Source organism: Pantherophis guttatus, chromosome 2 (genome assembly GCF_059756535.1).
Source record: "Pantherophis guttatus breed Tessera chromosome 2, ASM5975653v1, whole genome shotgun sequence".
Taxonomy (NCBI): domain Eukaryota; kingdom Metazoa; phylum Chordata; class Lepidosauria; order Squamata; family Colubridae; genus Pantherophis; species Pantherophis guttatus.
The window spans coordinates 210422245-210449475 of record NC_142064.1 but is presented as its reverse complement, the minus strand read 5'-3'; the positions used below and the strand labels follow the sequence as shown (position 1 = coordinate 210449475).

Below are 27231 nucleotides of genomic sequence, written 5' to 3'. Positions count from 1 at the left end.
TGCTTGAGAGAGGAGAGCTTGCAGGGGGGCGATCTGATGTCTGCAATGGAGAGCGGCATCCGGCTTTTTCTCTCCGCTGTAAGAGCGCTGTAAGAGTGGCAGCCCTCATCTCCTAATGCTTGGGACTACAAAATCCAGCTGCTCCCTGGACCAGTCACCATTTACCGCTCCGAGTCCCAAACATTAGGAGATGAGGGCTGCCGTTCTTACAGCGCTCTTACAGCGGAGAGAAAAAGCCGGATGCCGCTCTCCATTGCAGACACCAGATCGCCCCCCTGCAAGCTCTCCTCTCAAGCAGTCCAACCAAAGTTTCCAGCCCCGCTTCAGGGAGCGCTCCTCGAGAGACGAGAGTTTGCAGGGGGCCGATTTGGCATCCGGATTAGAGAGCAAAATCCAGCAGCTCTCCGGATCAGACGCTATTTACCGCTCTGAGTCCCAAGCAGCAGGAAACAAAGGCTGCCTTGCGCCGCAAATATAGCAAGGCAGAATCCTGATGCTGCACTTTCAGCAGACAGATGAGGGCTGCCTTGGCCATCGGCTGGCGCAAATATACCAAGGCGAATGCTCATGCCGCACAAGTTCAAGTAGTGCTTCGCTCCCACACTTCTTCCGGCCCTCAGTCTCTCAGGGAGATGCTTGACTTCCTCTCAGCCCCAAGACACTGGCTGGCCCATGAGATGAGAGAGAGAGAGAATGAGAGAGAAAGAGAGAATCAGAATAAGACAGAGAGAGAAAGAGACAAAGAATGAAAGAGAGAGAAAGACAGAATGAAAGAGAATGAGAGAAAGAGACAGAGAGAATCAGAGAGAGAGAGTGAGAGAGAGAGAATGAGAGACAGAGAAAGAGACAGAATCAAAGAGAACCAAAGAATCAGAGAGAGAATGAGAGAGAGGGAGAGAAAATGAAAGAGAATCAGAGTGAGAGAATCAGAATGAGAGGGAGAGAGTGGGGAGAGAGAGAAAGAGGGGGAGAGAGAAAGAGAATGAGAGAGAAAGAGTGGGAGAGAGAGAAAGAGAAAGAGCGGGAGGGAGAAAGAGAAAGGGGGGGAGAGAAAGGGGGACAGAGAGAAAGAGAGAATGAGAGAGAGTGGGGGGGAGAGAAAGAGAGTGGGAGAAAGAGAGAGAGAAAGGGGGGAGAAAGAGAATGAGAGAGAAAGAGTGGGAGTGAGAGAGAAAGAATGAGAAAGAGGGGAGAGAAAGGGAAAGAGTGGGGGAAAGAAAGAATGAGAAAGAGAGTGGGAGAGAGAAAGAGAATGAGAGAGGGGGAGAGAGAAAGAATGAGAAAGAGTGGGAGAGAAAGAAAGAGAGGGAGAGAGAGAGAAAGCGAAAATGAGAGAGAGAGAAAGAGAGAATGAGAGAGAAAGAGTGGGAGACAGAGAGAGAGAGAGACAGAGAGGATGGAGAGTGCCTGAAGGACCCCATCCCGTACTGGGAGTCCAGGTGCTTCAGCAAGCGGGGCACTGGATTCGTATTAGTGGTCTGCGAAATTTAAAATTATGAAATTGGTGGTCCCTGAGGTCCAAAAGGTTGGGGACCCCTGGCCTAAGACCATCGGAAAACACATATTTTTGATGGTTTTAGGAATAACTTTATCGTTGGGGGTCACCACAACATGAGGAACTGTATTAAAGGGTCGCGGCATTAGGAAGGTTGAGAACCACTGCCTTAGCTGCTTGCCTTGCTTCGCTTGCCTGAATCCATTCCATCAGCAAGCAACTCCCTGCCTACAACCAAGCAGGCAGGGAGTTGTGGACTTCAACTCCCAGAATTCCTCAGCCAGCAAAACAAAGCTGGCTGAGGAATTGTGGGAGTTGAAGTCTACAAGTCTTAAAGTTGCCAAGGTTGGAGACCCCTGTTCTATTGGGTACGTAAGTTTTTTTCCCCTTTGGGATCTTTAAAAAAAAATAGTTAATTGGGTTTTTTTTAAGTTCTTTTTTAGACCTAGCCATTTAAAGTTTAGGAAGTTTTAAATTTAGCTTTCATATAAAAATAAAATAAAATAAAATAAAATAATATTTGTGCAGCTTTCTGAGATTTAGTGTGTTTCTGTAGTGTTTCACTCTAACTACACAAACACACAAAATCTCACAAAGCTGTATGTGGAATTTTGTGTGTGTAAAGTGTGAAAGTTGGGTTTTGGGGCTTTTTGTGGCTGTGTGAAGTTCCTGCTTGTTGCAGGGGCCATTTTGGGTCTAGCACAGCTACTTTTACATTGTGGATGAGCCAGTTGTGTTGTGTTGTGTTGTGTTGTGTGTGTGTAAAGCGTGAAAGTTGTTTTTTGGGGCTTTTTGGGGCTGTGTGAGGTTCCTGCTTGTTTCAGGGGCCATTTTGGGTCTAGCACAGCTGCTTTTACATTGTGGGTGAGCCAGTTGATGTTTTTTTAATTTTTATTTGGTGTGCGTTGGAAGAGGGATAGTCTTATACGGCGAGTATAGCCCAAACCCTATATTTTAACAGGAAAAGTAGGGGGTCGTCTTATACGCCCAGTCGTCTTATACGCCGGAAAATACGGTAGTTTTTTGAAACATCAGATAAATATATAGATCAAAAATTATTTTTTACCAAAAATATTTACTATTTTCAATAAAATAGCAAATTAAGCTAATTTGGGAGCATAACATTTCTTCAATACAAGTCAATTTAGAACCAAATCCCATGAGATAAGACTGACAAATAAATTTAATTTATTGTATTTTCATGCAAAAATCATCCTGTTTAAAATGACCTATACAGTTTATAATTAACAATCAAGACACAAAATTTCAGATAACTCCCAAGAGTAGAGAAGATTTGTATGAAAGAAGTATCCACAAAGGAATGAATTATCCAGAAGGGTACAAGCAATCATTGCAATTAAAAGCTGATGTACTGGCAAAATAAGATAAAAGCCAAACTGTATTTGCTGTATATTTTAAATTATGTCTTTGGTAGATTAATAAAAGAGGATATAGCAGAAAAATTTGGCAAGCAGAAATACACAACACACACACACACACTCTTGGGGTGAGAAAAGATGGCACAGTCTTTTACCACCTCCATTATATTGGAATAGAGGAGAATAACTCAGTATTGATTCTAATTCTAGAAAAAAAAATTAAGTACATGGCAATATCTGATGATAAGTGTAGAACAAAAACTGCTGGTGACAGAACAGGTTGCCTCATTTACAATATGAGTCAGAAAGTTCCCAAGCTATGCTAAAGTAACTCTCAAAGCTTATTGCATACAAACTCTAATAGATATTTTTAGCTGTAGGCAAGATTCAGATTACATAATATTATAAATTACTATCTAAAATATTAGCACGTATATCTAGGTTGCACTACATATCTGAGTGGGTGGCAAACATTTGCTTTTATTTATTTCTTCTATTTATCTAAACTATAATCCTTATTCTAACTTAGCCCTATCTTGATGTAGAAGATCAACTTGGCATGGGACTTGGCTGAATAAGAAAGAGGATTACCTTTGCTGCAATCTAAGAACAACCCAAATCTAACCCACTTTGAATATCCAGATAAATGGTAAAACTGTTATATAACATAGATAACTTATTCTTTCAGCATAGCTATTAGTATGAAATCTGATATTGCATAATCTTGCCTTTTCAGAAACTTCCCCCATATTTAAGAACATGCTTACATTAACTTCTAACTAATTAAGCTAGGCCTTTCTTTGTTGACTTTCTGAATCAACAAAACTTTGGCAGTTCATTCTACTCTTTGGCTTTGAAATGGGTAAGTCCTGCCTTACCAGCTACATTTTTACAACAGCACCCTCTCATACATTATGAACATTGTGTAAATTGCAAGATGCATTCTCCTCTTAGTCAAGCATATAAATTAAATACGATAACTTCCAAGTAGAAAAATCTATGGCTGAAAATAAAGCATCTTATACCAAATGTATATAGTCCTCGACTTATAACAGTTCATTTAGTGACCATTCAGTTACAACGGCACTGAAAAAAGTGACTTATGACCATTTCTCACTTACAACCATTGCAACATCCCATGGTCATGTGATCAAAATTCAGATGTTTGGCAACTGACTCACATTTAGGACCTTTGGAGTGTCCTGGTTTCATGTGATCCGATCCACTTTTATGACCTTCTGACAAGCAAAGTCAATGGAGAAGCCCTGATTAATTTAACAACCGTGTTATTAACTTAACAACTGCAGTGATTCACTTAACAACTATGGCAAGAAAGTTCATAAAATGGGGCAAAACTCACTTAATAAATGTCACACTTAGCAACAGAAATTTTGGGTTCAATTATAGTCATAAGTCGAGGACACTCTAATGCAGTTCATATTGAATACCACAAATTAGATTATGAACAGTTTGTAATTCTTGTCCAGAGTTGTAATATTCTTCCTGCAAATTGGAATTTGTCTTGAAGGTGAAAAGGCAATATTCTGCACTGGTACATATATACTGCTCAAAAAAATAAAGGGAACACAAGCAGAAGACATCTGAGATCTGAATGAATGAAACAGCCTTATTAAATACTTTGTTCATTACATACAGTAGTTTATACACTGCTCAAACAACTAAAGGGAACACAAAACTACTTTGTTTTGCTTTGAAAATCTGTTCAGAAGATAACTGCCATGTAATACAGAAATGCAAATATATATTATTTGGAACTCAACGAATATTCAGTAGATACAAGCTGAAGTAGCATTAGATATTTAACCTCGTAGGGCAATGATACTACTTCCTGAATTTAATAAACTAATATGTACTATCATAAATCCATTTTTTAAAACTTATTTTAGAACCCTGGAAAAAGTAGAAGCAAGTACTGGTCCTTCTCTTTTTCTTTTTATCAGATAAATCTTAATCAGTTCAAAAAATGGGAAGATAGGTTTCTATAGGATTGAAAACTGATTATTGATTGGAAATATATTTTTGCTGATGAAATTTTACAAAATCATTGGTTGATTATGTGATTATTGGTGGTTATGGAAGGTCTATTCTGGATCAAGGCTAAGGTTTCTACATTTTCAATCTCTATAACAATGCAGTCTTGCATTGCTCATTACTGTATGTAACTATCCAAGGGACACTAAATATTAGTTCTTCGGCAGAGAATTATTTAGGATTACTATCTTACAAGCACTATTTTACAAGCCCAATAATCAAAAGGGTTGTCTACTTCGCAAGTAAGAATATTTATACTGGAAAAATCAAGATGATACAATGTTGCAGATGCACTTATCTAAAGTAAATGATGCATAACTCAAAAAGACTAGCAGATAGCTATGTTTCAGGCTCAACAATTTCAAACTGTCATATTATAATGCTGTAATAGAAAAGGATTATAAAAAGCTTATTTGTCAACATTCCCTCTTTTGTACAAACTACTACAGATAGTAGATTCTCAATGATTTAATATATGATGTACAATCAATTCCTTCTTGTCTGTACTACTCTAGGGTAGTACCACTCCAGGGATAAATAAAGAAGCATTCTTAACGTATTTACGAAGTTATATAAGATTATATTTGATAAAACGATAATCAATGATTATACTTGTCTGGTAATAGACACTTCCAGCCCCTGAAAAGAAAATGGGCCAATGTATAGCCAACTGGTAAAAAGGCATGCTTCAATGAAGGACATGCTAACATAGAAGGATTACGGAGGATTTACTTCAAATTAGGATCCACCAGTTATAAATCATATACTTTGTATGCATTACCAGTGCTTCCTGTCAGAATTAAGAGAAATCATATTGACAGGAAATACTCTAAGCAAATTCAGGTCTTCAGCATTGTCGTTTTTCATAAAAGAAAAAAAAAAAACAGAAAATCGAATTTCTAAAGGTTAATTTCTAGTTAAGTATAATGTATAAATCAGGGGTGAAATCTAAAATTTTTTTGCCACCGGTTCTGTGGGCGTGGCTTGGTGGGCTTGGCTTGGCGGTCAGGTGACTGGATGGACGGGGCCAACATGACTTCACTCACGTCACTCTTCTCTCTCCCTTCCTTCCTTTCTCTTTCTTTCTTCTCTCTCTCTCTCCTTTCCTTTCTTTCTTTTTTCTCTCTCTCGTCAGCCCCGCTGCGCCGGGGCGGTCATTCTGGCGGGGACGGCAGCCAATGGAGCCAACCGCCCCACATTCCAGCTGCCCGAGAAGCCTCACCCTGCCTCCACTTGCTAGCTCTGCATCTTGTCGCTCACTGGTGGCTCCCTCTCCTGCTTGCTGCTTCCGGGATCACTGCCGTGACCTCAGATCTCCTCGTTGCTGCTGACCTGCTACCGCCTCTCAGCTGAGAGGTGGACAGGAAATAGCAGGCACTCATGCTGGCACCAGCTGCTTCCACGCCTGCGCAGAGGACCCAAGCCTCATCAGGAGCAACATTGCCACCCAGGCTACCCAGGATTATACAGGGCTTGCCCAGGAGTAATCAGGGCTCGATAGCCAAGGCAGCACAGGATTAATTAAGGCTTGCTAGCCCGGACGAGGTGCAGCTGTAGCTGTGTGCCGGCTGGGGGTGAAGTCAGGGGGGAGTAGCGGGGTGGGGCGCACCGGGAGGATCCCCCGTCATTGGCTGGATGCAGGCGGCGGGACATGAGACGGAGAGGAAGGCAAGTGGGCGGCAATTGCCCAAAGGCCCTGTGGAAGCTGAGTGTGCCAGGTCCAAAAGGCGAACGAGCCTCGCCATGTTCTCCCGAGGCAGCTCTTCGGCCGAGTGCAACAGGTCTCCTTTCCCGACCGCCAGCATCGGCCTTACATCTGCCCGCCCTCCCGGGGCTGCCCATGCACACCCCAGCAGAACAGCAGTCGTGGCTCCAGCGGCTGCTGCGGGAGAAGGAAGAAGATGCTCTGGGCCAGCAGGCAGCCCAGCCCGGAAGTGGCGCGTCCCCCATCATGGCCTGGATGCAGGCAGTGGGGAAGGCAAGTGGGCAGCAGTCGTCCAAAGGCCACGTAGAAGCCAAGTGCGCCAGACCCAAAAGGCAAGCAAGCCATGTCCCTTTGAGGAACCGAGCGCAGTGGGTCTTTCTCCCCCCCCACCATCAACATCGGCCTTACCTTCTAGATCCTCCGCCGGCGTATTCAGCATGCCCATCATTCCAACAGAGCCAGCGCATTGGTAAGGCTGATGGTGGGCGGCCCTTGGTGGAGATGCAGCGGCTAAGAGGGGCTGAGAGGGGCGCCACCGCTGAGGTGGTGCTCCAGGAGGGCAAGTTTATGTCCTGGACCGTGCTGCACATGCGGTGCCCTCCTGAAGCACCGCCGCCACCATTCACTTTCATTTTGTGGCAGGAGAAGGAAGAAAGCGAAGGGCGAGGCTGTCCTGGCCAAGCGATCACCGTGCCTTCCCAGCCTTGCCCGCCACCTCCATGCACTGCACTTAGAAGGGTCCTCCCTCCCTCTGCCGCTGTTCGCTTTTATTTCGGGGCAGGAGTAGCCAAGCTCCAAGCGCACGGAGGCAGCGGGCAAGGCAGCCCTGGCGCACCTGTCACTGGAAAGACATGGCGATCGCTCGGGCAGGGCGGCCTCAACGGGGGCTGCATCAGCCTCTCCACCCGCGCCATGTCCCGCTCTGGTTGGCCACGCAACTACAAGTTCAGCGACTTGGTCTTTGCCAAAATAAAAGACTACCCGCAGTGGCCTGCCTGGGTAAATGCCGCTGCCCAGGCCAAAGGGAAAGTGCCATGGGCTCTGCGGTAGCACGGCTGGGCCTGGCCCTTTCACCTTGCGGGGGGGCCTGCTGCCTGGCTGGTCACTGGTGGCTTCTGTGCCTCTTGCTTTGCTTCTTCACAGGCGGGAAGCACTGCCACAGCTGAGCCTCCTTATATAGTTTGGGGGTGGGATGGGTGGGCCAGAAGCACCCAGAGCGAGCTGGAAGCGCCCAGAGCGAGCCAGAAGTGGTGACCAGGCGGGCAGGGGCGGGGCCACCAGGGATTATTACTACAGGTTCGGCAAACTGATGGCAATCATCGCTACCGGTTCTCCTGAACCGGTCCGAACCGGTAGCATTTCACCCCTGGTACAAATTCAAAGTTAAACTAATACAACTCTTTAACAAGAGCCTTAATAAGTATTGTGTTGGCCAGCATATATAAATTACAGAAATAACACCATCAACTGAAGCTTATTGTTACTTGCAATGAGGACAGTAGAATTCCCTGTTATTCATGTTAGGAGATTGCTCAAAAAATAACATTCTAAAAATATGCAATTGACCCTAATTCTACATTGCAGATTAGATTCCTGCTAGGGCAACCAGATCACAGTTGCAAAATTTCAGATATCACTTGGTTGTCACAAGCAGCAGGAACGCTGCATTTTCTATATTTCTTACCTACAATCAAATAATTATGACGTGCAGCCATGAAATAAAAGAGACATCTGCTATTTGGAAAAAAAGACTTTTGACAGGTTTTGAAAATAAACTGTAAAATAACAATAAACAACCAATGTTGACACTCTAAAGACTATGGTCTTCCCACCTATAACACATGGTTCAGATGGCTGGGCCATTGGAAAAGCTAAATAAATTAATGCCTTTAACTTACGGTGCTGGGGAAAACTGGAGAATACCTTGGATCAGAAGAAATTATTCAATTTTAGGTGAAGTAACACCAGACTTTTCTCTTGTTATGTATCCCTGAGATACTAATAAGAAAACTAAAGTTTAAGACACATAAAACAAAGGCAAATATTAGTGAAGAAGCCCCTGATACTAGGAAAAATTGAAGGCAGTCAAAAAAGAAGCAACCAGAAGACATAAATAAAAGTGTCTTAAACTTTAGAACTAAAGGAATAGCTGCCGACAGCTAATCTTGGTGAAAGTATTTTTATCAAAATATGAAGAATCAGACTGGTGACTGATTCTTCTTTGGGGTAGGATTTTTTCCATCTTTCAAACTACAGAAAAACCTTAGAATTTTCAAGTGGTCGCCCATTCAAGTATTCATTAGAGATGAATATGTTTACTTTTCAAGTTAGAAGGTTCCGCTGCATGTTATTACCTGCTGAGATGGCTGCATTTTATTTTGTAAAGCTTCATGGACATTGGTAAATACAAATAAAAACCTTTTAAAAGCATTTAGGAAAAATAAGGTTATTCATATATGTATGCAAAATACAGATTTACAACTGTTCCAATATTTCATATGACACATGGATGACACTCCCACATTTCCTTTCCATTTCTGTTTCATAAATTAATAATTTAAACTCAGCTGTCCTCTTAATTATTCTGAACATTCACTTTGCTGACCTGGTTTACATGTAATGTAAATCCACAATGTAGCTTACTTGTTTTGCTTACTTAGAATATTAAACCTATCCTAAGGGGAAAAAATAAACTTAAGTTTTCAAATCATGGTAGATGGGTTCACCTACAACTTCCTTATTGATTGCTTTCATAATCACACCTCTTGATTTGGAAAGTAAAATGATAAACTTCAGAGAAAACCTGGCTGAAGCACGTAGATGAAGACCCAGGAAAACTCAGACTCACTAACAGAATTGAAACAACTAGCCTATAAGTTATAACCAACAAAAATAGAAGAATATGCTACTGAATATGTCTGATATCCTGCCTTTCTTCCAGAAGTTCAAGATGCTCTAAAACATGGGTGTCAAACTCACCACGTTACGTTGCAGTCATGTGATGTATCACGTTTTTTCCCTAGTCAAGCCTTATTAAACTCAAACTTCTCTGAACAACTTCTGACATGCTCCTGTACAAGATATAACGACATTCATTTCTCCTATTTCCTATTTCCCATTTCTCTACATCTCTGTCTTATTCAAATTAGAATTTTCACGCTCTCCAGGAAAATTTTAAAAAAGATGTAAAAGCTATTAATGTACTAAAAATCCATATACAAGATGCAAAAACTGTATTTCAGATAAAACTGAAAAATGAAAGAAACACAAGCCAATTATATACATTTCCCTTCCCTAGAATATAAAACATCTCTTGACAAATCAGTCCACAGTTCTCACATGAGGCATAATTTACCAGGCTCTAATTTTCCTACTTCGCTCACATTATACGAAGATGTTCTGGAGAAGGTTTTAATGCTGGGAAAGGTAGAAGGAAAGAGAAGAAAAATACAGCCAGCAGCACAGTGGATGAACCCAGTTATAGTGGTGATCAGTGCACTCTTGGGAGTCCTGAAATAACACGTTAGGATAGATCATCTGGAAAAAAAAATCTATGTATGTAGTCTCTAAAAGTAAAAAATGACTTGATGGCACATAATCAATCAGTCTCTGTACAAACATTTGGCTATCAACCTTCTCTCTTCCTTTTTTTCAAGTTTTGCTTTCTATCATGCTATTGTCCTTCAGTTTTCTGGTCATGGCATTAAAAAATCTTTATTAATTCAATTTCTGGTGCCACCCAATTGCCAACTGATTCAAAGCTTCTAACAAAGAAGATTAAAACAAAACCAAGACAATAAATTGTAAGGAGTCAGGATAATAAAACAGACATGCCAGGAGAATGGCTTGACAGTATGATTGATTACATGTCATTACGTAGGTGTTAACTTTTACTGACCACATAGATAGATTTTCTCCAGGAGGATATATCTGCCACCTGATCCTTCAGACCTTTCAACAGCACATCTACCACCACTATAATTGAGTCTCCCCACTTCACAGAAGACAACGATACAAATACATAATACCCTGTGAGTTCACAAATCATCCCAGCCCAATGCTGGAGGAACAGCCAGGTTTTTAAGACCGTCCTAAAGAGCAACATAATTGGAGCTCTATGGACAGGTTGGGGAGAGAAGGGGCATGCTATCCCAAAGGGCAGCCATAGCAACAGAGAAGGCATTACTCCTTGACCTCATCAATGACACTTCTTTATTGACAAGACCGTCAGATCTCATAGACTGGGAGGAACCATGAGGGAGAGGTAGTCTCACAAGTATCCAGATCCTAAGCCATGAAGAACTTTATAGATCATCAGCACCTTGAATTCAACTCAAAAAACAAAAACTACATTCTGCACCAGTTATAGCTTGCAAGTAGTCTTTAACGATAGCCCAATTCATTACGATCTTCTCTTCAACCACATTTTTCAAAAATCTGTCTCTTATCCAATCCTCCAGAACAGATGCACCAGTGTACTAGGGGTAAATCTGTTCCAGACAGATTCTGTTCCCTCAGTAGACACAGTTAAATATACAATGTATCGTCACATTTTTCTACAATAACTTCATTTAATATGTGACATAATTATCCTAATTCATATTTTCTAGTTTTTCAAACTCTGATTCTCTGTGTCAAATGCAACCCAGGGAGGCCCAATAAATGCAACTTTAACCATCTGAAGTGTCTATTTCACTTTAATACTCAGTAGTGAGAGTAATTCTAATTTATATATATATTGACCTAGATGTATATATGTTAACATAAAATATAAAATATTAACTTTTGTTTACCTACACATAAAAATAAAATAAAAGCCTTTATAATTTAAGCAAGTTACATTGGGTGAGTTAAACAGAACCGACATAAAACAGCAACTACCAGGTGTTCTCACTTTGAAGTTTTCAAAATGTTATCACAAGACTGATTAAAATGGAAAGCAGGCAGCCAAATCTAAAGTTATACCATTATGCCCAAAGTCTTTCCACAGTGCGCGTCTAAATTAATTGTTGTGCTACTTTGGCACCTTCAATATTAAACTTTGTAATATTTTAAGTCTTTTTAAAACGATCCAAAGAGTCGGGTAGTATTTCGAAGCAGCCACCGCACAAGGCAAGGGACCCTTGTATTCTCTGCAGCAATATAGCCCTATCTCCTCGGGAGGACAAACGATCGATCACTCAGCAACTTAAGCTTTATAACCTTATTCGCATCTTTGCTCCGCTTCCCCCTCAGGACCCTTAAAAGTCTCCCAGCCTTCAAGGCAGCAAAACGTTAAAGAGAAGAAATCCCGCGCCTTTATTCACTGGGAACGCTCTTCCTGTACACTAGTTTCATCCAGCTTCCTCCCACACGCCCGCCCGCCGGCCGAGAGAGAGAGAGAGAGAGAGAGAGACTCTCGATCCCCGATCCCCTTGCCCACACCTCCCCGTGCCGGCCTTTCCGTCCCAGGGTGTCCACGCCAAAGCCTGGCTGAAGCAATGCAGCGGCCATGCATTCTCAGGGCGACCGCGATGCGATGCCTGGCCTTCTTTCTCTGGCGCCACGGGGAGGCGGGGGCGGAGGGCTTCCCATTCTCTGCCGCCCACCCACCCCCTGGGCCCATCCGCTCCCACGGCGCCTCCATTGGTGCGCGATCTCTTCCTCCTCTCATCCATCCATCCCTCTTGGCGACTCCAGCCAGAGTCCGGGCTAGTCTCACCTCCTAGCGGGGCTGCGGGCCAGGGCCGCTGAGGGAGCCCGAGGGGGAGGGGGCGCTGAGGCGCTCCGCGCGCGCTCCTGGTGCGCGCCGGCCCCCCGTTTAACGCTCGTCGTTGTCGCCGTCACCGCCTCCTCCTCCACCACCACCACCACCTCCTCCTCCTCCTCCTCCTTCTCGTCGCTCCTCAATCCCTCCGCTTGGGGTACGCAACGGTAATACGTCCCCTTAGTCGGAGCTACTTGGAGGATTTCCCCGGGCAGCAACAGGCACACCGACAGCAAAGGTTCCGAGAGCGTACAAAGGTTCCCACATCCCTTGGGAGAGAGTTGGCACAGTAGACAGAAAGGAGGCGAAAAGAAAAGAAAAAACAAAAACGAAGGGTTGGAGGACCCGCAGAAGGAACTCATTCGGGACAAAGATGGGGGCGAGCGGGCGGGCGGGCGAGGGAGGGGGCGGTTATTCCTCAATGGTTAAAACAGAACCCGAGACAGTCCAGGCCTAGAAAGAAGCAGGGGGAGTTAAATCCCAGCGTCTATCTTCTTGTCCTGTCAGAGCTCTTAGCAAGTCAAATCAAGCAACTTCGGTCTGCTTGTTCGCCCTCAGTTAGCTTCAACACCGCTATTGTACTAAGAAAAGAGGCGCGGGGGGGGGGGGAGAGATGCCCACGTGGTCCTTGCCATAACAAAACAGATATAGTGTCATGTATTTTTTTTTCCTGGGGTCCCCCCCCCAAATTTTTGTTAAAAAGTAGCAAAATGTAATGTAGGGCTTGCATATAAATAGGGGGGAAAAAACCAAATATTGTTCTGAAGATCGACTGAAATATCATAAGGTAACAAAGCAGTGAAGCCAACCCCAAGAAGTTTTGAATGTTTTGCAATATTACTGACTGGAAAGTTGAGAAAAGAGCAAGAGGAAAAACACTAAAGTGTGCAACCTGCAACTGAGGGCTGTATACAGCCTTCAGCCTAATTTCATGGTGGTGAAAAGGAAATAGCTGGAGCAATTGAAGTAGGGGAACCAGGAAAAAGAAAAGATCTGAAAGATCTTAATAAGTTGTGTCCTCTTCCTCTTCCAGCAATCTGTGGGGTCATAAGAGAATGGCAGAAAAATGAAAAAGAACGGAAACCATGTTTAGCACTCCCCAAATTATCCAAGCTCTAGCAGGGTCCACTGAGGCTCGTCCTCACTCCCTCACTGAGAAGTTTATTGTTATTCTATAACAAAACTTATCATAAATCAAGGCTGAAGTAAATTCTTTATTCTCAATCCCCAGTTCCTGATTAATTTAAAAATTCCAAATACAATAGTCAGTAAACTGGATATAAAAACAATGCTTTTACAGTGATGAACCTAAAACTAGAATTAATTAACATCTCATATATTTGTAATCAGGATGTTCTGTCCTTCAGATTAAACAGTAATATAATACAATAAACTGTGTTATTTTTATTCAAAGACAATTCTTTATTTAAAAGAAAGATGGCGCTTGAAAACTGAAATTATGTAGCAACTGAACACTGCCATTCTATCGTATGACCACACTGTTCTGGTTCTTTGATGAACTACTTAGGAAAGTAATAGGTTTCACATTTTCATACAACAGTTCTCATAAAGGGGAGACAGGAAGTTAATACTGGCTGATGAAATGAGACGGGTGATGAATCATGTTAGACTGAAGTGTTTTGGAGTTACCAGAAGTTTGTTTGCTCTAGAATTAATCAAAATATTCCAGAGTGGATAGAAGACCACTGAAGTATTCCAGAGTGGTCCAAAGACCACAAAGGGATCATCCATCATGGGATCGTATTTTGAAGGAAGAACAAGAAAGAAAATGCTCTGCTAACTTGAGAAGCTGCCAATCATGAATAATTAACATCTTTAACTCTAAATGGGAAGGGAAATGTAGACAAAACTATACACACAGATAGCCACAAGCTTAATTTAAGCATGTGTCAAGCAGAGAAAAATTAATCCAGAAATAGTTGCTCATGAAGGACAGAAGGACAGAAAATGCAGCTGAAATATGAATACTCATAGAAATCAATAGAAAGCAGAAGGCCGCACCTAGATAGTATTGATCTAAAGTCTATCATCACCATCTTGAACAAATTGAAGAAGTCTCATTTGTTGAAGTTTAGATGTAGATCTACAGTCAGAAGCAGAAAGTTACTGTTAATACTATGAAAAATCTGGCATGCAAAGTAATTACGATACTGATATTGACTTGCTAATATATGAGTACCTAATAGTTGGAGATACTGCACTGCAACAACAGAAGCAGAATAAAGTAGCTAGAGTCATTATCAGACTTCAAGCTAAAAAATAGCAAAAGCAAGTATTTATTGGTTCAATTAATAGAAGATATCTCCAGTTTTAACATCTAACCTAGATGTCACTGATGTTGTAAAGTAGCCGTATAAAGAGAAAGATTTTAGGTGACAGATAAAAATAGAAGCCAGTCTTTAGAACACAAATGGGATGTGGATGTAAGATATCTTTAACAAAAAGGTCTTTCACTGTGAGGAGGCAGTAGCTTTTATGAGAATCCTTATAAAGTTAGAAGAGATCCTGGCAGTGAAGAAAAAATGAAGCAAGTAGTATGCTCCATTTTCAGAGGAGACTTACTCAAACTCACATGAAAACTCACAGTCAAGAAGAAAACACTGATGAGATTTAGAAGAGCTGACAGAAACAGATACTTTTAGATGAAATAACTAAAGATAAGGACATTCACTGTCAATCCTATCCAGACAGACAGGATATAAAACCCAAAGGGAAGCATGACAAATGCTCCCATGGGTGGGGGGGATCCATTGCTCCTCTCCTATATTCTAAAATTTCCATGGATATAGTTGAACCATTATCAAAATCAGTGAAAAAGAACCATTATACAGTATTCTGATTTTATGTAACTATGCTACTAGATACCCTGAGGCAAAACCCCTGCGCACAATAACAACCATAGTAACTCAACTGAATTGAAGACATTCAGTGAAGAAGATGTACCTAATGAGATTTAGACAGATTTATTTTATTTTATTTTATTATTGCGATTTATATGCCGCCTTTCTCCCTGGGGACTCAAGGCAGCTTAGAAAATGACAATTTCCAATACAAATCACAATGAAATAAAATTAAAATCAGCAATCCTATTAAAACAGTTTAAAATTATGACAGTGTACCCCCAAACGGATCAGTTGAGTTGACGGAAGAGCCACGTCTTCAGCTTGCGATGGAAGGAAAGAAGGTCGGGGGCTGTCCTGAGCTCAGTGGGCAATCCATTCCAGAGGGTCGGGGCTCCCACAGAGGACGCTCTCCTCCTGGGGGCCGTCAGCCGACATTGTTTGGCCGATGGCACCCTGAAGAGGCCAACTCTGTGAGAGCGCACAGGACGATGGGAGAGCGGCTGGAGATGGTCCTGCAAGTACCCCGGGCCTACGCCAGATCATGATCCAAGCTTTCAGCTCTACTACTGAAGCATTTGTATGTAGATATGGCCATATCTGGAATTAGAGCTGTCTGTACTACCCTCAAAACAGATGAACTAATGGAGTGTCCTAATCAGACTTTGAAAAAACTATTGAAGAAATATATACAGGATGACCTTAAGCATTGGGATGTCTGTATGCTTTTTGCATACAGGTATTCCTCAACATACAATCACAATTGAGCCTGTAATTTTGGTCATAAGTTGTTGTGGTCACTAAGCACGTGACCAGACTCAATTTTGTGACTGTTTTTATGATGGTCGCAAGCAAGTGTTAACAGAACATGTGGTTATTAAGTGAATGCAGCATATCCAATGAGCATTTTTTGCCATTTTCTGTTGGAAAACAGAAAAAAAAATTGCAAATTGCAATTATATGGTCATGGGATGCTGCAACAGTCGAAAATGCAAGCACCAAGCATCAGAAATATGATCCACATAATTTCAAGCACAGGTTGTAAGTAGTTTTTTTTAAAGTTCATCATAATTTCAAACGGTTATTAAGAGACCAATCATACATCAAGGTCTGTATTGAGAAGTTCTACAATATTTATGTATTTATTTATTTATTATTCATTCATTCATTCATTCATTTATAATACTTATATTATATTCTTATATCTTATACTCACCCATCTTATATTGAACTCTGATTGGCTACCAATCAACAAATAAAACATCAATAATAAAACAAAATAACACATATGTCTACTAAAACCATAAACATTAAAAACCTAGCACCAAAGGAATTGCCTTCTGCATGAGGAGCACTGTCCTCTTTTGGTTCTTGTTGTATAGGCCTATTTTGCTCTTTCTTTATTCTTAACACTATGTGCATATTTCTACAGAATGTAGAGATTAACTGAAAGCTAGCCTGTTTGGGAAGATTGTGTGTCTAATCAAGCAAAACGTTGCAAACAAGAAATAGTACTGTTTATTTCCCAGGCTTGCCTCACTGCCAAAATCCAAGCAGGATTCTCAGCCTTTGAGTAGATAGTTACATACAGCTTGCTTCAAGCTTTCTAGGATCTCCCCCATCCCCCTGAGGCACCCCGCACTCCTTATTTTACTGTGCTGCCTCTGTGCTCAGAGGCTGAAAATCCAAGCTGGATTTTGGTGCGCTCTCGTCTTTTAAGTACTGGCTGAAAGAGCTGCCTGCTTGGGTTTCAGTGATGTGGTGCAACATTTTGCAATGGTTGGAAATGCTTTATCAGCTATAAAACATCATTTTTCAGACCGTTGTTTATTCAAACCATTGATAAGCGAATGGTCATAAGGTGAGGAATACCTTTAAAGTGATTGTGATAGTTCATGCACACGTATGTGGAGGTAGCTGAAACATTACAATGATTTAGAAAGATGTTTTGTAACCTGCTTGCATAGACAGCAAGCAGTTTTTTTCAAAGACTTTGCATAGCTCTATTGTAAACATTATTCAACGTGACTCTGAAATTTTCTATAAGAGTCTTGGGACAGTATGCAGCATATCAGTGCCAGTACTGTGATACAGGAAAGAACACCAGGGAATTTGCCAAGAACCAAGGGCACAGAGTGGTCACAGAAAGCAGAAAAAGCAGACATAGGTAGATTAATGAACCAAAGTAAACTTGTATAGTTACACTAGTACGCATGTAACAAGGGGATCCACTTATCCTATCATATATGAACTAAATAGTTATTTAAAGTATATAGCAGATTCTGGTCAAATAAAGATCTTAGTGAGGCAGATTCACTTTCAGTGTTATTGAAATGGAAGTGGCATAATGAATATTAATTGAGCACAATACATGGGCTAAATGTAATACATATTACATTTAATAAATTATTAAATTATCTATATTTTTCACAGGTAGGTAGTATTTATTTATTTATTTATTTATTTATTTATTTATTTATTTATTATTTATTATTTAAATTTGTATACCGCCCTTCTCCCGAAGGTGACCATTAATTCAGCAACTGCTTGAAATTATGATTGCACTGAACAAAGGGACTTACAATCCATGTCTGAAATTATGGCAATTGAGGCAGCACTGATCATGCTTGTAGATGATCTGGTTTGGGACAGGGATCACATACTCAATCCTGGCATTCTTGGTGGTTTTTGATACCATTGACCATGATATCCTTCTCAAACAGTTGAAGGGGTTAGAACAGGGCTGTCAAACTCACGGCCCAGATGTATCACGTGCCCACACCTGGTTTAGCGAAGGGGGAAAAAGTCACGATATGTCACGTGACGCTGCCATGACAATGTGAGTTTGACACCCCTCGGTTAGAGGGTAAGTTCTATAGAGGTTCTCCTTCCTCTGAATCCAGTTCCAATCAGTATTAGTGAGGGGAGAGAGATTCAGCTCAAGGCCTCTATTCCACAGGATGCTACTTCTATTTAACATCTACATCAGATTGTTGGGCAAATATATCCTCCACAGTGGAGTTAAGTATCATCAGTATGCTAGTGACACTCAGTTAGGCTGTCCATTAAGGTCCTTCTCACATTTCTATTCAACATACATTTGCTATCACCACAAACTTTCATTGGACATTTATCCATAACTATATTAAATCACCAAGGAGACATCTTTTTTTTTAACTCCCTGATCAACAGTGATTCAGATGTCCCAAAGGTGCTTTTTCAGGACGCAACTGGATTTTCTTGTTTTTTTCCTTTGAATATATTTTGCTTCTCATCCAAAAAGTTTTTTCAGCTCTGGCAGGATAGTGGAGAATGGAAGAATTTATATTCCTTGCAGACAGCTGGTAATTTGCATCCTTTTAGAGGGTTGTTGAAGGTCTTGGAAGTTTATAAATTAATATAAAAACATGAATATAAATCCTTCCATTCCCTATTATCCTGCCAGAGCTGAAGAAGCTTCTTGGATGAGAAGCAAAATGTCTTCAAAAGGAAAAAACAAGAAAGTCCAGTTGCTTTCTGAAAATGCACCTTTGGGACAATCATGACTGAGACTCTCTACAGACTTTTAGTGATTCAGATGCTAAATATTCTATTTATTCCCATTATGCTTTACATCCATCCTATACTTACTACACTTAGTAATCAATCTTCAACCATGTAGTTGTGCAGAAGTACCGTTTCAAGCCTATTCTTTTAGCACAATGTTTCTCTAAGTCAACAACCATAGAATAAACTTTCTTTTTCAAATCCCATACTTGAAATTCTCAGTGACCTACTGAAGAAAAATTTGTTCTGCACGCCCCCATCTGGCATAATATTATATTGCACCAGGGAAATGCAGAGTAATTAAAACATGTAGCATACTTTAACCCAGTGTTTCCTCAACCTTTTTTTTCACTTGTGGATCCCTTCCAACCTTGTTTTTCTCCTGTGGCTCATGTGGTTCCATTGTTGTAAATGGACATAGGGCTGTAACTGGTGCATTTTCTGGGCAAGATAGTATATGCAGTATAATTTTGTTTTTCTATGACCGTTTCAGCAAGTGCCCTAATCCCTGTTACATACTTCTCACCCTTGGCCTCCTTGAAATATCCTAGGGCCCCCAGGGTGCCATAACTCCCTAGTCAAAAAAACTGTTTTAACCAATCTTTTGCTCAAACTACTGTCCTTAAGTAGTAATGAAAGTACTTGAAAGGAAATCATTTCTCACTCTTGTCTATATCCTGCCACTTTCTTTTGATATGGTTTTTGGTTTCCAATGGAAGCTATTCCTCTCAAAGAAAGCATCAGCTGAGCAAAGAAAAATCTAAGCAAGCTTCCAAAATAAAATCAGTAGTTGTCTCTTTAAAGAGAAAATTTATTATTTTTTTTATTTCAATCCTATATATATAATTTTTATTAATATATTCTATACACTAATACACAAATAAAATATACAATCCTGCCACCATGGTATAATATGATTACATTGTCCATAAGTATAAAATCATTCCTTTATACATACATATTTGCCATCATATATATATACATCATCATATATCTATTCTATCCCACCTTTTCTGGACCCAATCGTACCATACTTTCCAACTGTTATAAAATTCTGAATCTTTTTTACCATTGATCAATCTAGTTAATCTATCTGATTCCGCACACTCATTAATTTTATATACTATTTTCAAATCTATCGGTAAGTATTGATTTTTCCACTCCTGCGCATACGCTAATCTTGCTGCAGTGATAATGTGAATCAACAAGAACCATATATCTGATTTAACATTCAAAGGTTTTGCCCCCAATAGGAAAATATCAGGTCTTAATTCCAAATTAATCTGTGTAATTTCCAAAATCCATTGCCGTATTTTTTTCCAATATTTAACCGCCTGCGGGCAGGTCCACCATTGGTGAAAATAGGTTCCATTGCTGTAACCGCACTTCCAACAGCAGGCAGATGTCCCGGGAAACATTTTAGCTAATCTCGCTGGGGGGAGATGAGAAAATTTATTTAGACAACATTATACCAACTGGAAATTCACTGATACCATTGAAATTTGAAGCAATTTTTAAAATATGTTGCTTTGATATTAAATTAAAAGTGACATGTTTTAAAAACATTTTGATACTAAATGATACTAAGACTAAATGTGACACTCCCTTTTCTCTCCCTCCTATTCCTCTCACTCTTAGTGGTTATGAGGAAGTGTGTCAGGGTTTTTGCCTCTCAGTTTATAACAATTACTTATCCCTCAGTTATTTCCTAGCTTAACTACTGTAATACAGTTTACATCAAGCCATCTTTGAGCACTGTTTGGAAGATACAATTAATGTAAAGGGCAGCAGCCAGGCTTCTAAATTATACAGAACACTAGAATATATTATCTTGTGGTCAGAGGTGGGCGTCACATACTGTAACAACTGGTTTGCCCGGAATCGAAAATGTGAGCGCCTAAACGCCGCACGGAAACGGCATTGGTCGCGTTGGTTGATGATCTGTGGAGGGCTCGGGACAGGGGATGTTCCTCTGTTCTGGTCCTATTAGATCTCTCAGTGGCTTTTGATACCATCGACCATGGTATCATGCTGTGCCGGCTGGAGGGGTTGGGAGTGGGAGGCACCATCTTACGGTGGTTCTCCTCCTATCTCTCCGACCGGTCGCAGTCCGTGTTGGCTGGGGGGCAGAGGTTGACCTCGAAGCACCTTGTTTGTGGGGTGCCGCAAGGGTCGGTCCTCTCACCTCTCCTGTTCAACATTTATGTGAAGCTGCTGGGTGAGATCATCCATGGATTTGGGGTGCGGTGCCATCTGTATGCTGATGACACTCAGCTGTACATCTCCACCCCAGACCACCCCAACGATGCCCTTGAAGTGATGTCCCGGTGCCTGGAGGCCGTGCGGGTCTGGATATGGGGAGGAACAGGCTCCGACTCAACCCCTCCAAGACTGAGTGGCTGTGGCTGCCGGCCTCCTGATATAGCCAGCTGGTGCCATCGCTGGCTATTGGGGGTGAGTTATTGGCCCCCACGGAGAGGGCTCATAACTTGGGCAACCTTCTGGATGCATGGCTGTCTTTAGAAGAGCATATGACGGCCGTGGCCAGGGGGGCTTTTTATCAGGTTCGCCTGATATGCCAGTTGCGCCCCTTTCTGGATCGGGACTCCTTATGCACGGTCACTCACACCCTCGTCACCTCTCGCCTGGACTACTGCAATGCTCTCTACATGGGGCTCCCCTTGAGGAGCACCCGGAGGCTCCAGCTGGTCCAGAATGCAGCCGCGCGGGTAATTATGGGGGTGACTTGGCGCTCCCATGTAACACCTCTTCTGCGCGAGCTGCACTGGCTCCCAGTGGTCTTCCGGGTGCGCTTCAAGGTATTGGTTCTCATCTTTAAAGCGGTCCATGGCTTAGGGCCGGGGTATTTACAAGATCACCTTCTGCCACCGATAACCTCCCACTGGCCAATCCACTCCCACAGAGAGGGTCTCCTCAGGGTGCCGTCGGTCAAGCAATGTCGACTGACGACCCCTGGGGGAGAGCCTTCTCTGTGGGGGCACCCACCCTCTGGAATGAGCCACCCCCAGGAATACGACTGATCTCGGACCTCCGTACTTTCCGCCGAGCGTTGAAGACCTTCTTATTTCAGCAAGCCGGGCTGGCTTAAAATTTTAATGGGCTATTTTATGGGTAAGGGGTTTTAAAATTTGGGGAAGCCAAACTGATCTAATTCTGTTTTAATTTATTTTAATTTTTATACTGTATGTATTTTAATTTTGGCTGTTCACCGCCCTGAGTCCTTCGGGAGAAGGGCAGTATACAAATTTAAAAAACTATAACTATAACTATAAATGTAGAACCTTACTTTTTTCACTGTTGAATTTCATTTTCTTAGATCCTTCTACTTTCAGTAATCAAGACCTTTCTTTCCCTAACCCAGGCCTCCTTTTAGTTAATTAGTTTGGTGATGAGGTTAACTATTTTTATAACATTTTTCAAGTTTTGTATTGTATAAGATATATTGTATAAGATATATTGTATTGCATAAGAGTTTTGTATTGTAATCTGCCTTGAGTGCCCTATGGGCAGAAAGAAGGATAGCAACCATAACTACCTTCCCAGACAAAGAGCCAAAAGAGAAGCTGGGGAGAGAGGAAGGAGTAGAGGGTTTCAAAGAATAAAGTGATGCAGGACTCAGAAATGTTCTTGTATGCCAAACTGGCAAGTTGGAGCTATTTTCTCTACCAGCAGATGTCCTTAAGAACATGATCTACCACCTGTCTGCAAATCACACCAGATGTTACAGAGTTGTGCTTAAGGAGGCATAACAATAGACAATTGCTCATAAGCATTCTAACCACACATGTACAATACTGCAGAGTAACTAACTGAAGCAAGGCAAGATTTTATAAAAATGGTATAATATGTTGTTACAGTAGCTACTCTGGAAAGATTTTATTCTGAAAAATAGGAAATATATGAAGAAATTCATTATACATTTTTGCTCCACTTTTAAACCTTATTATTGTACAATCTAAATGTCATCTACAAAAGAACCATAGTCGGCTGATATTTAATATGGAGAACCACAGGGTCTATATTCCTTAAATGCCACGTTTTGTGAAATTTATTTATTTTGAGAAAAGGACTTATAGTATTTAACAGCATAATAATGAGTGTTACAGGGTGATTCCTGTTGAAGAGGGAATACTTTGCTTTGGAAACAGTTAACACACACCTCACATATATAAATCAAATCAGAAAACTTTCTGTCCCTTTTCCTTCATGCTTTTTCCTTTGTCTCTTGCACTGTTGGCTCCAGTCCTTGGTGGTATTTTTCTAGGCTTTTGCTCATTTTCCTCTTTTGCTTTAATTAATTAAATTGTTGAGGTGTTTGTCAATCACATCCTTCATGAGATCTACATTATCTACATTACGAGACTTCTTCCACTGTCGTGAGAGGACAGTGGAGCCCGGTTTTTCCCATGTCTTGAGTTGCTGCCTCTCCATGCCCTAGGACGATTAGACTATTCTATGGAACCTCAGCCAGAGGATGCTTCACCCTTCCCGGTTCTTGATGCACTCGGCCGCTGAACTCCTTGCACTGCGAGACTCCCCCCTCTTGCAGGCCTGGCCCTCCATGCTATCGAGGGCCTATCTTGATGACGGATTTTGGAATCCCAAGAGATGGCATGCTGCGAAGAGGGGGTTGAGGGGTTTTTTATTTAAATTTTTAAAGAAAATTTTAAGGGGACCCGGGAGGAAGGGAGGGGGTTGTGAAAGTGGACCTGGGGGGGGGTCCAGATAGCTACTGAGCGGGGTGACAGGCTGATTGGCTGCAGCAGAGGGGTCAGGAAAGAAAATTTATCCGGGGAGCAGGGGGATAACAAGAAGGGCAATATAATTGAAATAATGAGTGGGAGGGGCAGGTATGATGGGCGCAGGGGACCATATCATGTGCTGGGGGTGCGCATACGCTGTTTATGAGCAATTGCGCACTCCGGTCCCCAATGCGCACCTCGTGGCCTGGGTTGTGCAGAGTCTCAGGCCCAGGGTCCACGGCTGATGTTATGTAATGCCAGGTCGGTTGTCAATGAAGCCCCCCTCATCTGTGATCTTATATTGGAGGGGGGTGCGGACCTGGCAGGTATTACGGAGACCTGGTTGGGCCAAGAGGGGGGGTCCCCCTCATTGAAATGTTCCCACCAGGTTTTCGTGCATTTCATCAGCCAAGGGCCCAGGGGAGGGGTGGGGGAGTGGCGGTGATTATTAGGGAGAGTCTTTGTCCGAGGGAGACCACTGTTCCTCAGATAGCCGGATGTGAGTCCCTCTTTGTGAAGTGGGGCCGTGGGGTCCAGATGGGTTTGCTGACTGCGTACCTGGCTCCCTGCCACGTGGCAGCGACCCTACCCGAGCTACTCGACGTCATCGCCGGGGTGGCGGTGGATACCCCCAGACTTGTTGTCATGGGGGATTTCAACCTTCCATCCGTGGGTGAGACGTCAGAGGTGGCTCGGGAGTTCATGGCTTCCATGATGGCCATGGACCTGACCCAGTTAGTTCAAGGCCCCACTCACATAGGAGGACACACTCTGGACTTGATTTTCATCTCTGGTCAGTGGTTGAATGATCTTGGTAGAGGGGACTTAGACATTAAACCCTTGTCATGGACAGATCATTCGCTCCTTCACTTGGACTTTCCTACCGCTTCCCCCTGCCGCAGGGAGACGGAACCGACTAAATGGTTCCATCCCAGGCACCTGATGGATCCAGAAAGGTTCCTGATGGAGCTTGGGCCGTTTCCTGAGACTCTGACACACGACTCGACTGAAGAGCTGGTGGCCGCCTGGGAGAGTGCGGCCGCCAGAGCTTTGGATCATGTCGTGCCTTTGCGGCCTCTGACCCGATGCCGATCTCAATTGGCTCCTTGGTTTTCTGAAGAGCTGAGAGAGATGAAGCATCGGAAAAGACGCCTAGAGAGCATTTGGAGGACTAGTCATTCTGATTCCGACCGGACACAGGTGAGGTCTTATATCAAGACCTACCTAGTGGCGATAAAAGCGGCAAAATCTAACCATTTTTCCGCTCTTATCGCATCTGCAGAGAACCGCCCAGCCGCCCTGTTTAGGGTGACCCACTCCCTTCTTCGGGGGGGAGTGCGGGAGGATCCCTTGCAGGGTCGAGCTGAGGATTTTGTGCAATTCCTGCACAATAAAGTCGCTTGGATTCGGGAAGGCTTGGACTCCGACTGGGTGAGTCCGGGGGAGGAGACAAGGGTAGGTCTTGAGAATATTATCTGGGAGGAGTTTGATCCTGTGGCTCCCGAGGATGTGGACAGGGTTCTGGGTAGGATTAGTGCCGCCACATGTTTATTGGACCCGTGTCCCTCCTGGTTGGTACTGGCCTCCCGGGAAGTTACACGAGGCTGGCTCCAGGGGATTATAACTGCTTCTCTGAGTGAGGGTGCCTTTCCCGCCGCCTTGAAAGAGGCGGTGGTGAGGCCCCTCCTCAAGAAGCCTTCCCTGGACCCGGCTGAATTAGTTAACTATCATCCGGTCTCCAACCTTCGTTTTGTGGCGAAGGTTGTTGAGAGTGTGGTGGCACGACAACTGCCCAGGCCAGGCACCTGGATGAAGCTATCTATCTATACCCGTACCAGTCGGGCTTCAGGCAGGGGCACAGCACAGAAACGGCATTGGTCGCGTTGGTGGATGATCTCTGGAGGGCCCGGGACAGGGGTTGCTCCTCTGTCCTAGTCCTATTAGATCTCTCAGCGGCTTTTGATACCATCGACCATGGTATCATGCTGCAGCGGTTGAAGGGGTTAGGAGTAGGGGGCACCGTTTTGCGGTGGTTCTCTTCCTTCCTCTCCGGCCGCTCGCAGTTCGTGTTGGCAGGGGGGCAGAGGTCGACCTCGAGGCATCTCGCATGGGGAGTGCCACAAGGGTCGGTCCTCTCGCCTCTTCTGTTCAACATTTATGTGAAGCCGCTGGGTGAGATCATCCGTGATTTTGGGGTGAAGTGTCACCTGTACGCTGATGATACTCAGCTGTACATCTCCACCCCAGACCACCCCAACGATGCCCTTGATGTGATGTCTCGCTGCCTGGAGGCCGTGCGGGTCTGGATGGGGAGGAACAGGCTCAGACTCAACCCTTCCAAGACCAAGTGGCTGTGGCTACCGGCGTCCCGATATAGTCAGCAGGTGCCATCGCTGACTATTGGGGGTGAATCTTTGCCCCCCACAGAGAGGGCTCGCAATCTGGGTGTCCTCCTGGACGCACGGCTGTCTTTAGAAGAGCATATGACGGCCGTGGCTAGGGGGGCCTTTTATCAGGTTCGCCTGATCCGCCAGTTGCAGCCCTTTCTGGACCGGGACGTCTTGCGCACGGTCACTCATGCCCTTGTCACCTCCTGGCTGGACTATTGTAATGCTCTCTACATGGGGCTCCCCTTGAAGAGCACTCGGAGGCTCCAGCTGGTCCAGAATGTGGCCGCGCGGGTGGTTATGGGCGCACCTTGTTGTGCCCGCGTGACAGCCCTCCTGCGCGAGCTGCACTGGCTCCCAGTGGTCTTCCGGGTGTGATTCAAGGTGTTGGTTACCACCTTTAAAGCGCTCCATGGCACAGGACCCGGATACCTTCGAGACCGTCTTCTGCCACCAATAGCCTCCCACCGACCAGTCCGTTCCCACAGAGAGGGTCTCCTCAGGGTGCCATCGGCCAAGTTATGTCGGCTGGCGACACCCAGGGGGAGGGCCTTCTCTGTGGGAGCCCCAACCCTGTGGACTGAACTGCCCCCGGAAATACGTAAGATCTCCGACCTCCGGGTGTTCCGCTGCACACTGAAGACCCTGTTGTTCCGCCAGGCAGGGCTGTCAGTATAATAATTTTAAATTGGGGTATTTTAATTTTTCGGGTTTTAAATTGGCCAAATCTATTTAATTATTTTAATTTTTAATTATTGTTGTGTCTTGTGTTTTTAAATTGGCTGTACACCGCCCTGAGTCCTTCGGGAGAAGGGCGGTATAGAAATAAAATTATTATTATTATTATTATTATTATTATTATTATTATTATTATTATTATTATTATTATTATTATTATTATTATTATTATTATATTATTATTATTATTATTATTATTATCTTCTCAGAAGTCATTCATAAAAATAATGAAATCTACAGTAGTCCAGAAACTTTTCTTGGTATCTAAGTCTATGTAGCCATTTATTTGCTTCCAAGATCCAATTCTGTCTTATGTGGAACAATTAATTTGAAAAATAAAAACACTACTTGTGCTTTCAGTTTCTTTTTTGTTCCAGTCCAGCTCTGGATCTCTGGAGATCCATTCAAGATACTTTCTGGCACAGATAAATATCACTGTCCTTGAAAAGTTTTTGCAGCCTTAATGGCAACACACCTCTACAATGTATGTCTGGCCTGCACACTATACTATAGCATTTATTATAACATACTGTAGCCTCTATTTTTTGAAGCAGGGAAT

General features: G+C 43.0%; 1 protein-coding gene across 4 annotated transcripts in view; it reads right to left on the bottom strand.

The window, feature by feature from the left end:
* RAD54L2 (RAD54 like 2) overlaps window positions 1–12559 on the bottom strand; it is a 72396-nt gene extending 59837 nt beyond the window's left edge. For 2 of the 4 annotated variants that reach the window (XM_034440014.3, XM_087887711.1), the window contains exon 1: window positions 12333–12559. The gene's annotated coding sequence lies outside the window, so the exon portion shown is untranslated. The other 2 variants (XM_034440024.3, XM_034440035.3) reach the window with 2 other exon arrangements.
* Between the last annotated feature and the right edge of the window lie 14672 nt (window positions 12560–27231).